Source organism: Trichechus manatus, unplaced genomic scaffold (genome assembly GCF_000243295.1).
Source record: "Trichechus manatus latirostris isolate Lorelei unplaced genomic scaffold, TriManLat1.0 scaffold00105, whole genome shotgun sequence".
Classification (NCBI taxonomy): Eukaryota; Metazoa; Chordata; class Mammalia; order Sirenia; family Trichechidae; genus Trichechus; species Trichechus manatus.
The window spans coordinates 8,358,244-8,375,430 of NW_004444041.1; the positions used below are offsets into that span (position 1 = coordinate 8,358,244).

General features: G+C 38.5%; 1 protein-coding gene across 2 annotated transcripts in view; it reads right to left on the reverse strand.

Annotated features, from left to right (window-relative positions):
* ART3 (ADP-ribosyltransferase 3 (inactive)) overlaps nt 1-10,855 on the reverse strand; it is a 96,759-nt gene extending 85,904 nt beyond the window's left edge. For both annotated transcript variants that reach the window (XM_023737630.1, XM_023737629.1), the window contains exon 1: nt 10,380-10,855. The gene's annotated coding sequence lies outside the window, so the exon portion shown is untranslated. The remainder of the gene's footprint in view (nt 1-10,379) is intronic.
* Nucleotides 10,856-17,187: the final 6,332 nt, after the last annotated feature.

Consider the following 17,187-nt stretch of genomic DNA (forward strand, 5'->3'; position numbering starts at 1 on the left):
GGTCCACAAAGGAGAGCACCTACCTCAGTCTGGGATAGAGGGGATGCTGAAAGGAACAGACAATTCAGCCGAACACTGAAGAAGAAACAGGATTTAGGGAAAAAAAAGAAGAGAGAGCATTCCAGACAGATGTAAAATATGTACAAAGGAACTAATGGAATAAAAGGGTAGCACATACTCAAGAAAATGCAAGAAGTTCAGTATAGCTGGACATGATGATGTGTGTTAAGGACCAGAGAGTTAAGGCTGGGGAAGAAAGCATAGGCCATTCATTAAGAGCCTTGTGTGCCATGCTTATAAGGTGGAACTTAATTGAAATGGCAATGGGAAACCATGAAGTAGAGGAGAAACATGATCCAATTTTAGAAAGGTCACTTCCATAGAATAGAAGGATGAATTAGCAAGAAGTTTTAACTAGAGGCAGGGAGAGGTGTTGAGAGATTATCTGAGAAATCCAAATGAGAAGTGTGGGAGCCTGACTTAAAGCAGTAGACCTAGCTAGAAACAAAAAGACTTGGTAACAAATTATATCTGGTAAGGATGTACAGAGAGTAATGTAAAAGAAAGGAAGGAGTTTAAGCTGATTCTCAGACTTCCGGATAAGGCATCTGAATGGACAGGAGCAACATCAATCAAGATAAGCAATAGGAACAGATTTTAGGGGAAAGAGAAGTTCTGTTTCAAAGTAATGAGTTTGAGGTCCTTGAGAGATACCGAAGAGAAGGTATACAATAGGCAGTTAAATTTGTGATTGGGAGAGAGATCTGAGACAATAAATCAAATTCGAAAGTCATTAGCTGTAATAGTTTTCTAGTGCTGTAGGAAATTATCACAAATTTAGTGGCATAAAACAACACAGATTTATTATCTTAGAGTTCCTAGGTCAAAAGTCCAATACAGGTTTCCTGAGGCTAAAACCAAGGTGTCAGCAGTGCTAGGTTCCATTCTAGAAACTCTAGGGGAAAATCTATTTCCTTTACTCATTCAGGTTGTTGGCAGAATTCAGTTCCTTAAGGATGTAGCACTGAGATCCGTCTCCTTGTTGCTGGTCAGCTGACAACCACTCCTAGATTCTGGAGGCCTTCCCCATCCTCCATCTTCAAAGCCAGCAATGGCAAGTAGCGAACCTCTCACGCTCAAATCTGTCCTGCCTCTTCTTCTGTCATATCTGACTGACTGTTCTGCCTTCCTCTTCCACTTTAAGTGCCCACGTGATTACATTGGGTTCACCCAGGTAATACACGATAATCTCCCTATTTTAAGGTCCATAACACTAGCTCCATTTGCAAGGTTCCTTTTGCCATGTAATGTAACATATTCACAGGTTCCAGGGATTAGGGTGTGGACATCTTTGAGGGGCCATTATTCTGCCTATCTATTAGCCAGTAGATGTGGTGGGCTTGAATTCAGAGAATAGTGCCCTGGAGAAAACTGGCATTTAGGTGTAGATGCAGAGAAAAGGGTTCAAGAAGAAGATTGAATTTTTGGACATATCCAGAATTTTGAGATGCCTATTAAATATCCAAATGTGGATGCTAAGTAGGCTGTTGTATGTATAGGCACAGAGCTCAGAGAAAAGATCTAGATTAGAAATAAAATTTAGGAATGATTGATGTATATATAATCACTGGAGCATGATCTTTGGCTACACTGCCTAGGATATAGTTGAAAGTGATAAAAGGCTGCCTAGGACTCAACCTTGAAGATATATGACATTTAATGACCAGGTGGGAGAAGATGGGCCTGCAAAGAAGAAACAGCCAGAGAGGTAGGAGAAAAACCATGAGTTACAGTATCAAGGAAGTCAAAGCAAGAGAGTTTTAAGAAGGAAGATACTACTTATAGTATCAAATGTGGCTGATAGATGTCAATGCATAGACTATTAGAGTTTAAAGGACCTTAGAAACAATTTGATCCAGTGATCTTTATTTCACAAATTACAGAATTAAGATTCAGGGACTACCCTAGCTGGCTAGTAGAATATAGACTAAACCCATGGTTCCTAAAGCACAGGCTAATACTCTTTCCAAACACTCATTTGCCTAAAGACTAGTACTAGCCTCAGCCTTTTCTTCTTAAAATTTAATCACCTCTACTCCTGCAGCCTTTTCATAGTTCTTCCCCAAACCTCTGGCCATTTTAGTGTCATACTTCTGAAGCTTCTCTAAGTCATAATTCATTCTAAGAGAAGTCTTCACCAAATTCCAAACTAGGCTGCTGATCAATCTGGAACTGCAAGCCAGAAAATAATCTGCCACCCTCTCACCACCCTTACCCACTTCCAACATCCCTAACCAATTATATTCAGCTGTTACACATCAGGGTTTCTCAGAATAGCATCTGTGATGGTTAAGATTGTGTGTCAACTTGGCTAGGCCATGATTCTCAGTGTTTTGGCAGTCATAAGATGTTGTGATCACTTCCCTGCTGAGAATCGATATGTGATCACCCCTATGATGGGATCTGCTCTGAGTAGCTAATTGGGTGAAAGGGAGTTTCCTTGGGCATGTAGCCTGCATCCAACAGAAGTGGACATTCTAGCAAGGCCTGGGGGGCTTTTTGCTTGTGCTGGATCCTGCAGCTTGCTCCTGTTCATGTGACCTCCAGTTCTTGGGACTTGAGCTAGCAGCTTACCTGTGGTCTTGCCTGTCGATCTTGGGATTCATCGATCTTAGCAGCCTGTAAGCAAGAGTTCTGCTTGGGTTCGCCAGCCCCTGCAGCTACGTGAATGAGGAGAAGCCTCTATCCTGACCCACGAACTTGGGACATTCCGGCTTCTACAACTGCATCAGCCATTTCCTTGATATAAATCTCTTTCTATATATGTATTTATACACTTTACTGGTTTTGGTTCTCTAGAGAACCCAGCCAAAGACAGCACCCTACACTCTTTGTATTGATAGGAAAGAACACTTAACTGGGAAACAATTGGGAGAGAGACCTGTTGCATAGTTCTTTGTCAGGTTGCCATATTCAGCCATCCTCCCTTGCCAAGAAAAAAAGTTTACCCCCAGAGAGGACAAAGGGAGGAAGAAAAAAGGAAGGGAGAGGCAGTAAGAAGGTAGGAACATGAGACATAGTATCCTTCCCCCTCCTTTTATTCAGTGATTTTACATAACAGGGACCACCAAGGTAATTATTATAAGTACACCTTAGTCAATTCTAAGTTATCTTTGTAAATGGAGGAAAACACATTTCACAGATAATTAATCCAATGGTGAGTAATTCACAACTCATTTGGTTTTGGAATATACAGGCCTTATTTTATTCAGCTTTGCAGGTACTGCATTTTTTTACAAATTGAAGGTTTGTGGCAACCCTGTAGAGCAAGTCTATTGGCGGCATTTTTCCAACAGCACGTGCTCACTTTGAGTCTCTGTGTCACATTTTGGTAACTCTCGCAATATTTCAAATCTTTTCATTATTATTATATCTGTTATGTTGATCTGTGATAAGTGATCTTTGATGTTACTATTGTAACTGTTTTGGGGCATCACAAACCGTGCCCATATAAGACAGTAAACTTGATCGATAAATGTTGTGTGTATTCTGACTACTCCACTGACCAGCTGTTTCCCATCTCTCTCCCTCTCCTCGGGCCTCCCTATTCCCTGAGACATGACAATATTGAAACTAGGCTAATTAATAACCCTACAATGGCCTGTAAGTGTTCAAGTGAAAGAAGAGTCACACGTCTCTCACTTGAAATCAAAAGCTAGAAATAATTAAGCTTACTGAAGAAGGCATGTCGAAAGCCAAGACAGGCCAAAAGTTAGGTCCCTTGTGCCAAGTGGTGAATGTAAAGGAAAAGTTCTTTAAGAAAATTAAAAGTGCTACTCCAGTGAACACACGAATGGTAAGAAAGCGCAATGGCCTTATTGCTGATGTGGAGAATGTTTTAGTGGTCTGGAGAGAATATCAAACCAGCTACAACATTACCTTAAGCCAAAGCCTAATCCAGAGCAAGGCCCTAACTCACTTCAATTCTATGAAGGCTAAGCGTGGTGAAGAAGCTGCAGAAATAAAGTTTGAAGCTAGCAAAGGTTGGTTCATGAGGTTTACGGGAAGAAGCTGTCACCATAACATAAAAGTGCAAGGTGAAGTACCAAGTGCTGATGTAGAAGCTGTAGCAAGTTACCCAGAAGATCTAGCTAAGATAACTATTGAAGGTGGCTGCACTAAACAACAGATTTTCAATGTAGACAAAATAGCCTTATATTGGAAGATGCCATCTAGGACTTTCATAGCTAGAGAGGAGAAGTCAATGCCTGGCTTCAAAGCTTCGAAGGACAGGCTGACTCTCTTGTTAGGGGCTAATGCAGCTGGTGACTTTAAGTTGAAGCCAATGCTTATTTACCACTCCAAAAATCCTAGCACCTTCAAGAATTATGCTAAATCTACTCTGCCTGTGCTCTATAAATGAACAACAAAGCTTGGATGACAGCACATCTATTTACAACATGGTTTACTGAATATTGTAAGCCAACTGTTGAGACCTACTGCTCAGAAAAAAAGATTCATTTCAAAATATTACTGCTTATTGACAACGCACCTAGTCACCCAAGAGCTCTGATGGAGATGTACAAGGAGATTAATGTTGTTTTCATGCCTGCCAACACAACGTCCATTCTGCAGCCCATGGATAAAAGAGTAATTCTGAGTTTCAAGTCTTACTATTTAACAAATACATTTTGTAAGGCTATTCCTGCCATAGATGCTGATTCTCTGATGGATCTGGGCAAAGTAAATTGAAAACTTCCTAGAAAGGATTCACCATGCTAGATGCCATTAAGAACATTTGTGATTCATGGGAGGATGTCAAAATATCAACATTAACAGGAGTTTGGAAGAAGTTGATTCCAACCCTCATGGATAACTTTGAGGGGTTCAAGACTTCAGTGGAGGAAGTAACTGCAGATGTGGTGGAAACAGCAAGGGAACTAGAATTAGAAGTGGAACCTGAAGATGTGACTGAATTGCTGCAATCTTATGATAAAACTTTAATGGATGAGGAGTTGCTTCTTATTGATGAGCAAAGAAAGTGGTTTCTTGAGATGGAATCTTCTCCTGGTGAAGATGCTGTGAACATTGCTGAAATGACAACAAAGGATTTAGGATAGTACATAAATTTAGTTGATAAAACAGTGGTAGAGTTTGAGAGAACTCACTCCAATTTTGAAAGAAGCTCTACTGTAGGTAAAATACTATTGAACAGCATCGCATGCTACAGAGAAATCTTTCGTGAAAGGAAGAATTAATTATGCAGCAAACTTCACTGTTGTCTTATTTTAAGAAACTGCCACAGCCACCCCAGCCTTCAGCAACCACCACCCTGATCACACAACAGCTATCAACATCAGGGCAAGTCCCTCCACCAGCAAAAAGATTGTGACTCACTGAAGGCTCAGATGATGGTTAGCATTTTTTAGCAATAAAGTATTTTTTAGTTAAGGTAAGTACATTGTTTTTTAGGACATAATGCTATTGCACACTTAATAGACTTCAGTAAACTTAACTTTCATATGCACTCAGAAACCAAAAATTTGTGATTTACTTTATTGCGATACTTGCTTTGTTGCCGTGGTCTGGAACTGAACCTGCAGTTTCTCTTAAGTATGCCTGTACTGTATTTTATTTTTAATTGTTGGTGTGGTAATGATGTTTTGAAAATAACCTTAACATCTGAATTTGGCTTAGGACTGATAATCTAGGAAGCCACAATACTTCAAAGATAAAGAACAACTGTTCTGTCAAGACATATTTCAAGATAGGCTGGAAAGGTCTCTGTGGTCTCTGTCCCATCCCGTTCCTCACTCCATATCCCAATGAACAGCATCACTTTTCAGACTGATGCATTGTTTTAGCACAGCTACCATTTCTGATTTTTATATTTATGGACATTCTAATTGTTTCACACTTCCCACACTAATTTCAGGGGTAGGTGGTTAATCAAGATTTTTATTTTAGAGGCTTCCTTCCTAAGCTTCTGCAAGTTAGAATGAATAAAGACCTTGCATGTATCAATGAAAGACTTAGTATATATAACAATGCTAATAAAATTTGGAAATAGGTATTTGACTTTCTAATTCAGGATTCTTCCATGGTTCAATCCTTAAGTACTATTTAGCGTAAGTGATTATTAGAGATCCTTCAATACCATCTTAGCTCAGCAGACTGGTTCAGCAACCTCTAAGACTCCCTTTTCCAATCCAGAGGTACTGCATGGAATTCATGCATCCCCCTCCTTCTTCATTGCAAATGTCAGATTTTCCTGAGATCATAAGTGTCCTACTCTACTCTTTCATGCCCTGGGATAAATTCATGAACAAGTCTGCAGTGGCTGGTGACCAGGAAAGAAGAAGGACAGAGAAAGGGAAGTTGTGGCAACTTCTTAAAATAACTCCAAAAGACGCTAATATTATCCCCATTTGTTGGTGAGGAAATGGAGGAAAGAATAGTTACATATTTGCCCAACTTGTCTTCAAAGGAAATTTTTACCATTTCTACTCTTCCTAATGAGAAGCTCTCCTTATATAATGGTTAGGTTCTATAGTACTATTGGGCTTGAACTTTAGTTTAGGTACCTTATAAGTTAAATAGATTTTACTGGCCAAGAACTATACAAATATATTTATTAAGACTTTATGCAATGCAAATAGGAGGAGACAGAAGATAAATCAGACAAGGTTTCTGCCCTGAAGGGACCTCCTAAATTTAACAATCACTATCACCATTTTAATCTCTATAGAAAAGTATGTTCTTATTTTCTAACCTATGACTCACAGATTTTTCTTTTTTTATTGTGCTTTAGGTGAAAGTTTACAGCTTAATTTCTAATACAAAAATTTATACACATATTGTTATGTCACAGTAGTTGCAATCCCTATAATGTGACAGCACACTCCCCCTTTCCACCCCGGGTTTCCCGTGTCCATCCAACCAGCTCCTGTCCTTTCCTGCCTTCTCATCCTGCCTCCAGACAGGAGCGGCCCTTTTGATCTCATCTATCTGCTTGAACTAAGAAGTACATTCTTCAGGAGTATTATTTTATGTTTTATAGTCCAGTCTAATCTTTAACTGAAGACCAGGCTTCGGGAATGGTTTTAGGTCTGGGTTAACAGAGCGTCCGGGGGCCGTGGCTTTGGGAGTTCCTCCAGTCTCAGTCAGACCATGAAGTCTGGTCTTTTTATGTGAATTTGAGTTCTGCTCCACACTTTTCTCCTGCTCCATCAGGGACTCTGTTGTGTTCCCTGTCCAGGTGGTCATTGGTGGTAGCTGGGCACCATCTACTTCTTCTGGTCTCAGGCTGATGGAGTCTACAAACAGATTTCTTGACTATCACTCTACCATCATTCCTTTTGCTAATTTTATAAATGTTAGTGCTATACATCTAATTTGTATTTGACTAATGACTCATTCTGTACCTCTCATCTCTCTTTGTCAGATATGTACAAACTTTGTAGTTCTCTAACTCATACACAGTATATGTAGTTTACTGGCTTTTTTCACTTAAGTAAATTCCTCTGTTCTTAATGCTACTAAATTTCACTAACTCGTATCTCTAAGTTGTCAAAGTCACTTGTAGTTTAATTTAGTTATTCACATAGGCTCAAGTAACTCATTCACACTCCCAAAGGCCCAATCTACAGCCAACCACATCATAACTCTTCTTCAGTTTTAAAGGGTAGAAACAAATTAGTTGTCCACACAATTTGGGATTGCCTGACTATGTAATGAGAGAACTGAACGGCAGGTTTAAAAAAAAAAAATTTCCTTTGAGGTACCTACAACGGGAGAAATAATTGAGAACATACATAAGGGAAAAAAAAAAACAGTTGCCATCGAGTCAATTCTGACTATGGCAACCTCATGTGTGTCAGAGTAGAACTGTGCTCCATAGGGCTTTCAAAGACTGATTTTTGGGGAGTATATTACCAGGGTTTTCTTCTGAGGCACCCCTGGGTGGCATTGAACCACCAACCTTTTGATTACCAATCAAGTGTGTTAACTATTAACACCACCCAGGGACTCATATGTAAGCAGAAAAAAACATTTAATTTCAGTTTTTTATGGAGAAATAAAAAAGTCCAACTTACAAATTTTTTAATTTAAGACCAAGAATTAACCTTTTAAAAATAAACTTTACAGGTATTTTTAAAACTTCAATTCCATATTATAGGCATTTAAAAAGTAAGAATGGAGATGGAGGGAGAAAAGGATTGGGTATGTGAATAAAGACTGGAAAAAAAAAAAAAGCAAGAGGGAAGGGAAGACAGTAAAAAAACTAAGGGAGTTTTGTTTGGCCTTTGGACCTTCCAAATCAAGTATCTATTAGATTCTTTCCCTGCACCATGAATTCAAATGCAACAAAAAACAAATCATTATTACTCCCTTTTCAAATTTTAATTCAATACGTAGAAAAAAATGTGCCCAACCATGGACAGAAAGACAAACATAAGTTGCTTCTGCTGCAAAAACTACCAGCTTGCTGTGTTTGTGTGCATGTATAAACAGGCAGAAAAATTCCTGTCCCTTTTCTCACCTTTTAAATAACAAGTTCTTTTTTCTCTCTCTCTCTCTTTTTTACCCAAGAAAACAGAAAGATAGAGATGAATTTCTCTAAACATATGAATCAGCAGTGATTGATTCCTAGAATAATGAAGGTTACTGAGTCAGTAACCGTTAATATACAGATTTTGTCAACTTTCTATCTGACTGAGACAGAGGGCCCTCCTTCAAAGCAACATGGACCTTGTGGATCCCTCTACCTCTGGCAGTTTAAAAGAAGCCCAGGCTGAGTCTCTACATGAGCTGTTAACCAAACTGAAGTAATTAATTCTCATTCCCAAAGGCCAGATCTACAGCAAACCACATCATAATCATTCTTTGATTTTAAAGAGTACAAACAAAGCCACTGGAAGAAAGGTAGTGGGATGGAGAGACGGCATGGTAGGAGCAGCATGTGGAGCAGCACTGTCACCGAGGTCCTAAAGCAGTTTCCCTGCCTCCTTCTCTATCCTTCCCTGTTTCTCCTGCAAGATACACAAGGATTTCATCTGGGGTAAATAAGGACAGGGATTGACCTGCCAGCTGCCTATTTCACTGACATCAGCTACTGCCTCAGACCAGAGTTTCTGTCCACCCCCACCAAATATAGAAAAGAACACTGACTTCTTCCCCTTTTCCCCTCTCTGGAATAAGCATCAGTTGTTCTGAGGTTTTCTAAGGGTTATTTATTACTGCTGGTCATGATGGAGAAATATAGGAAAACATTACTAACCAAGGGCAAGTTTTAAGAAGTTGCGCAATAACCATTCTCCTGGTATTCAACGAAATATAAATTAAATGGGGCTCTAGACTTTCTCAAGCAAATAAATGCCTCCTCACCAGGACTCTCAGATTGTTTATCCTAAATTGTTCCATGCTAGTCTTCTGCTCCAATTTTCTTCTGCATTTTGTTTTCCTGGAAGGCCTGGGTCTGGGAGTTACTCAGACCTCTGAAGTTGCCTTTTACTCCCGTTTCACTGCAGATGATGGGAACTTGAGTGTGCGTTTTCACTGCTGCTGCCGCTCAACTCTGCCACTTAATAAATGTGTTAAATGATCTTGGAGGAAGTTACATAATCTCTTTAAGCCTCATTTTCCTCTTCTTGAAAAAGAGGGTGCTGTTTTCTACCGAATTATTGGGAGGACTAGTGAGACACCAGTACAATGCCTGGCACACAGCAGGCATTCAATAAATGATGGCTATTATTATGGTCTCATCACCCATTCTGTTACTACCATATACCTAGCCACCAACTGGTGCTGAGGATGCAAGTGCAAAGTGGGGAACCATAGTTGAGGACTGAGCCGCACTTTTCAGACCACACCTCTGACTGCTCGTCTACCCACATGTGAAAAGTTTAAGAGTAGGGAAGCAAGAAACAAAAAGTAAGCTAGGCTTTGGATGCTTCTAAGGCATAATCAGGAGGTTAGGAAAGTCTGAGAAATAAGAAAATGACAGGAGTGTTTTGCTGGCTCTTTATTAAAAAGGAAAACTATTCAGCATAATGCACAAAATAAAAATAATACATAACCCATCTAAATACATAAAAGATGTCTTTCTTGTTTTGAATCCAAAAGAAAGTCATGTAAGAATCAAAATATCATAAGTAAAATACTAAGAAAACAGCAGCATCATTACTATGAGCAACTGAAAATGCCTTCCAGTCCTTTTTCTTAGATTCCTCACCATATCTCCTATTTAAAGCATTACTTTCAGTTAATCCTTAGTTCAAACTGGCAGACCATGTGTACTGAAATGCTCCTTATAAATGGCTATTTTACTTATATCCTGTTTAAAAAGAGATACAAATAAATTCAATGCAGCTCCATACCTTGCAGACATTGCTTCTCTAACATTCACTTGCTGGGCTGATCTCTCCAGGCTAGATCCTTTTGTGTAATACTCTCCTTCCAACTAGCCTGAAATAATATCAGCCAGATCTATTTTCCCCTCCTCTCCAGCTTCTCTGAGTAGCAGAAGCAATAAACTAATGGTAAGTGAAGCTATACTGCACAGTTTTCCCTCTTCATATTGAATCAAGCTTCTTTCAGTTAGTTGTTTGTAAAGTTGCTCATCGCTAATCTCTCACATGTTTCTCTCCCCTAACAATAGGCATGCTGTTTCCCCAACTTGGAAAATTAACATGAACATCTATATTGACCCGGCAGTTGTCGACTACAGTCATTTCCCAGGCAGCCAACTGAAGGCTGTGCACAGAGTTGCTTTTGTTGTGAGAAAAACGGTTTCTCTGAAGTTTATGGTGATGTTGAAGATGTTTTGTACAACCCACGACTCCTGGCACAAATACATGCAAATAAAAGGGCACATTTGTGAGAAGTTATGGAGGACATGGAAAAGAGGGCTAGTCTATTCAATGAGGTAACGGAACTTAATTGTTTCCTCTTCCTCGTTCTAAATTTTAACAAATGAAGTTTTTTAATTTTACCTAAAATTCTAAGAGAAAATGGTTGGTTTTCAAATCCACGTTCTTTTTTCCTTCTGAATTATTGTGAAAACAAATCAAGTAGCTTCTCTTTGAGGCTTGTTAATTATACTCTGATAAAATTAGTATGGCAGTGGACTTGAAATCTCTCTTCCTGAATTAGGAAAAATATTCTAAGGCAAGTGACTGGTTCTTGATAAAACAATCAACATTTATATACTGTACTTTTACCAAGTTAAGAAAAGCAAATAATATTTGTTATTGGGCAGCTCTTCTTCCAGACAGGTAGTAAAACATTAAATTTTCCTTGTCAGAAGAATGGTAGATTCTACTCTTAACCAATTTCCGAGAAAAAGAAAGAGCTATAGCTTAATAATTAGCTGTTCCAGGAAATCCTCTCCTGTACAATAAATTTAATTAAGTCATTGGAAAACCATCCAACTCCAGGAACAGGATACAGATAGCCTGTATTTGTGCCACATGAACAGGCATGATTAAAATGCAAAGTAACTGAACTGTCAGTAACTATTTTCCAAATCTTCAGTCACTGGAAGCAGAAAGCTTATTTCTTCTTTCTGTGCTCATCTTTCAGAGTACAAATAACTGCCTTTCCTTTAACATCAGAATTTGGTACAGAGTTCAGTAATCTTTCATATAAACTGTGCCAAGGTTCTGATTCATTCCTTCTGGCATGCTGACAAGGACAGGAAAGGTAGATGACTAGCAGCAGTTCTCTTCAGCATGGGAAGGGCAGTATGGTGATGAGGGCCACTGAAAACTGTCCTTTCTTTTGTGCATGCACTGAAGTTTGCAATGTGTGGGGTAGTATATATCAAGGATGAAGTCATCCTTATGAAATGTAAGCTCGAGTACATCTCATTCTCAAATACCAGACTACATTAGCAGAGTAATGCTTTTAAAACTAACTTGCTGATTGTATAATTTTGAAATGTTTTCTTATGTCAAAGTCTCCAGAAAAATCAAATACAGGCTCAGAAACATTCTTATTCTAAATTCACTGTCACTTCAGAGCTCTTTCCCATAACAATAAAATATGCACCATGCCTTAATGATTTTTTTTTCCAGCTGTTCGAGGAAATCCTCTCCATATATGCAACTTTTCTTAAGCTTTTTGGGAAAGAATATAACTTTGCCCAGTGCCTAATGGCTGCCTTGAATATCCAGTTGCCATCAAGTCAATTTTAACTCATGGTTACCCTCTGGGTGTCAGAGTAGAACTGTGCTCCATAGGGTTTTCAATGGCTGATTTTTTGGAAGTAGATTTCTGGCCTTTCTTCCAAGGCACCTCTGAGTGCGTTTGAACCTCCAACCTTTCAGTTCACAGCCAAGCATGTTAACTGTTTGCACCACCCAGGGACTCTGCCTTGATTATAGCCTGCAGGATTTGTCTCATTTCTGGGAAGATTATTTTAATAATATTACAAAGAAATCACAAAATCAGCACTCCATTAAGGGTACCTGAAAAAAAACCCGACAGTACCTCCTTAAATGCCTTAATCCTTTGACAAAGGAGCATCAGGTGCTGCACTTTCTAGAAGTTAGGATTCTGTATTAATCTGTCAGCCTCTTCCCTAAGAGTGAGTCATCAGCCTTCTGTAAACTCTAAACACCAGGATTCTGTGAAGTCCTGCTGACTTCTGATAAACAGAAATGCTAGTTTCCATTTCTAACCACTTATCACTTATTTAACTAAACAGAATATCCTTGATATTACTCTGTGTGTGTGTGTGTGTGTGTGTGTGTTCTGCAGGCAATATACTATTCTCAGAGACTGAATGAATGGTAGGTTGGGAATTATCTTTCAATAAATGCCTGACATTAATCTCTTTCGACTTGAAAATGTTTTTAAATTCTATATTAATTGCATAATTTGGGGGAGTATTATTAAACTTCAGATTAATCAAGGCATATAGAATTTTTAAGTTGGAAGGAACTTTGGTGATTTGTTATGGAAACTAGGTTTGTTTCCTGAGGTACTCCTTTAAATTCAAGGGGAAACTTGTTTGAGTGGGTAAACCTGGAAACAGGAAAATAAAACAGGAAATAGCACAACTCCAGAAACAAGAGAAAAGGCCAACACCACTAAGAAGACAGAGAATCAGTTTAATCTTTTTCTTGCTTCATCAAAGAGAAAGTGCTTTGAGATATAATGAATTAGAGAAGAGAAAGAAGAAAAGGACTAGAAGATTTAGAGAAGCTTCTAAAGGAAAAAAGCACAATATCTCTCCTCTTCCCCATCTTCAGCTTTAGTTAAAAATTAAGTATAGTATCAAGGCAAATGTCAAATGCCAAATGAATAACTATACCTGTGTTTCCAATAGCCATGTGTGGCTACTGAGTATTTGAAATGTGACTAGTCCAATTTGAAGACTTGGTACTAAAAAAAAAAAAGTAAAACATCTTATTTAATATTTTTATACTGATTACATGTTGAAATGATAATATTTTGATGTATTAGATTAAATATATTATTAAAATATTAAAATTAATTTCACCTGCTGCTTTTTACTTTTTAAATGTAGCTATAACCAAAAAACCACACTTGGTGCCACCAAGTCGATTCCGAGACATAGCAACCCTATAGGACAGAGCAGATTTGCCCCCCAGGGTTTCCAAGGCTGTACATCTTTTATGGAAGCAGACTGCCACATCTTTCTCCCATGAAGCGGCTGGTGGGTTCACACTGCCAACCTTTCAGTTAGCAGCAGAGTACTGGGGCTCCTTAAATGTAGCTACAGAACATGTAAAATGATATATGTGGCTCACATTGTATTTCTAATAGACAAATCGAGACAAGACAGTAAGTGCCACAAAGCCAGAAAAGGAAGACATCACTGTGTAATGAAAAAGATTCCGTGAGATATCAGGACTTAAAGGAGGGAAAAGATTCAGGAAAAGAGGAAAGTGCATGCCATGCTAGAGGAATCACATTGTATAGATAAATGAGGGAATGTTCTGAAAAAAATTAATCCTCCTGACATGATGTCAGAGAGTATTTAGGTCAGAACAAGCCATAGTCTTGAGTGAAAGACACATCTGACCCCACACATCTACAAAGCCAGCGGAAACCAGGCAGACTGGCTTCTACAATTAGCTGGAAGGCTGCAAAATTTGCAAGACACAAAAAGGAACTTGGTTAGTTTTGTTCACTGCTGAATCCAGTACTCAGAAAAGTGCCAGGGATGTGATAAACTCAAAAAAACCCACTGCCATCAAATCAATTTCAACTTATAGACAGACTAGAACTGTCCCATAGGATTTCCAAGGCTGTAATCTTTACGGAAGCAGACTGCCACATCTTTCTCCAGTGGAGCGGCTGGTGGGTTTGAACCGCTGATCTTTCAGTTAGCAGCCAAGTACTTAACTACTGCACCACCAGGGCTCCTTAGGGATGTGATAGGCATTTAAAATAAATATTTGTTGAGTAAATAAAGGAACAAGTAAGTGAACTTCTGTAGAAAAGGTAGCACTTTCCAGGAAACTGAAGGCAGGGACACTGGAAGGAAGGAGTGCAGAGGGAGAGAGATCAAGGACTGTTAGAGGAGAAAGCACCTATATTAGCACCTGCCAGAGTAGTCTAATTAGGTTTACTTTTTGTATGCTTCAAGGAAATGAAGGGACAAGGTTAGAGCACAAAACCAGTCCCTTCCTCCAGCTCTGCATAATTTTGGATCTATTAATTGAAGACTTGAAGTGAAGAACTAATAAAACTTCCTCATTACCCAAAACGTTATTTAGCTCTGGGGAAAAGCGAGCAAAGCTGTATTTACATGGTTAGGGATGACACCCCTCTTCTAGGGTCATATGCAAGCAGCAGCAGCACCTTCCCTATAGACTATTGGGTGGTCTCGATACAGAGGAAAAGGAAGGTTTTTTTTTTCTTTCTCCTTGTCTTCTCTCCTCCTTCTCCTACAGTATCTAGAAATACACCAGGACACACAGAAGAATTCGGGGTCCACCATAGTTTGATGTCGAAATTGTTAGGTGAAAAACGTGTGTGTGTGTGTGTGTCTCCAAAGTGGGGAAAAAACTAAAATATGGTTATGTCTGGTGGTGGTATTCTTCTTCACTGTCCATATTTTCCATAGTATTACTTTTGTAATAAAGGAAGACAGTAAAACAACATCCACAGAATCCTGAGGGAGAAAAGTTGGGACCCACAAGTTTTTTACCCACTTAAGAACTAATTCACATGTTGTCTTAGTCATCTAGTGCTGCTATAACAGAAATACCACAAGTGGATGGCTTTAAAAAAGAGAAGTTTATTGTCTCACAGTCCAGTAGGCTAGAAGTCCGAACTCAGGGCGCCAGCTCCAGTGTAACGCTTTCTCTCTCTGTTGGCTCTGGAGGAAGGTCCTTGTGATACATCAGTCTTCCTTTGGTCTGGGAGCACCTCAGAGAAGGAACCTCTGGTCCAAAGGACGCGCTCTGCTTCTGGCACTGCTTCTTGATGGTATGAGGTTCCCATGTGTCTCTGCTTTCTTCTCTTTTTTATATCTCAAAAGAGATTGGCTTAAGACACTATCTAATCTTGTAGACCTCATCAGTATAACTGCTAATCCATCTTATTACATCATAGTGATAGAGTTTACAACACATAGGGAAATCACATTGGATTACAAAATGGTAGACAATCATACAGTACTGGGAATCATGACCTAGCCAAGCTGACAGATATTTTTGGGGGACACAATTCAATCCATGACACACATGAAGGTCAAAAGGAAGAGTCTGGTCATGTTTTATGTAAATTTGAATTATGCCAATTTGAAATATGATTTATATATTAATCAAGTTTCAATTTATGCATAAAATTTTCAATAATGTCAATTGCCAGGTGTTCCTTTCTCTTTTGTATATTAATTGAGAATCACTGTTTAAGAGATTGTTTTACACCAAAGCTACATGACAGCACAACTTTAGCTGGTAAACAGAAATATTCATCTTTCTTTTTCTATATTTTATGAACCATGCTGTTGTGTCTGTACCCTGGACTTCCTCTACAAGTGATTTTCATGATAAGTCTGTTATTTTAACATTCACAGTTATTATAATTTATTTTTCATATCCTATAACAATGTCATCCAATCTTGTATTGAGTGGTTGTGCTTGTGCTAATGCTGAAAAACACCCTAAAATAAATTAGATGTCCTGTGTCAATTTAGGAAAGAACACTGTAAAATATCAGAGATTATAAAAACAGCAGTTAACACTTACTGAGTACTTACTGTATCCTGGGAACTCTTTTAAATTATTTGCATGCATTATCTCTTTTAATGCTTAGTTTATGGCAGCCCTGTGAAGAATTAGTTTTCCTATTCTGTAGGTGAGAAAACAGAGGCTGAAAACATTGAAGTAACTTCCTTAGGATCATACAGATAATAAATAATAAAACATGGATTTGAACATAGTCTGACTCCAGAGCCTTCCCTGTTAACAACCACATTCTACTACATTCCTAATGCTGAGAAAACAAAAAGCAACATTAAAGAAAAAATAATGGATAAGGATTTATGAACTCCAAGAACACATTCTTTTTGCTTTACCTGTATGCCTATGGGAAAGTTAGTCTTGAATTATACATGTTGGATGAATGAATGAACAAATGAGAAAGACAGAAAAATGTTCCAGCTAACTAGAGATTAATTAAAATAAAGATTTTAAGAGGTCATAAAGGTTGGTAGCAGCCTTTAAAAGAATTTAAATGTAGGATTAAATATATGATTTCAGGAGAAAATGTAAATAACTCTCAAAAAAGAAACTGAATAATACAAAATAATAATCTGAAAATAATAAACTAGCTATAAAATCTCAGATTATGCCAATAAAACTAGGAAATAGGTCCCGAAGTTCACTGTTCAGCTGGGATTGGACAGCCCCATAAAACAAAATAGGACTAATGAGGCACAGCAGTACAGGGACAAGGACTAGAAGGCAGAAGGGTACAGGAAAGCTGGTGATAGGGAACCCCAGGTTGTGTAAGGACAGTGTTGACATGTAGTGGGGTTCTTAACCATTGTCATAGGGCAACATGTGTACTAACTGTTTAATGAGAAACTGTTTTGTTCTGTAAACCTTCATCTAACATGAGAATAGCAGCACAACTGGAAGAACGTAATCAATGTCACTGAATTGTACATGTAGAAATTTTTGAAATGGTGTATCTTTGGCTATG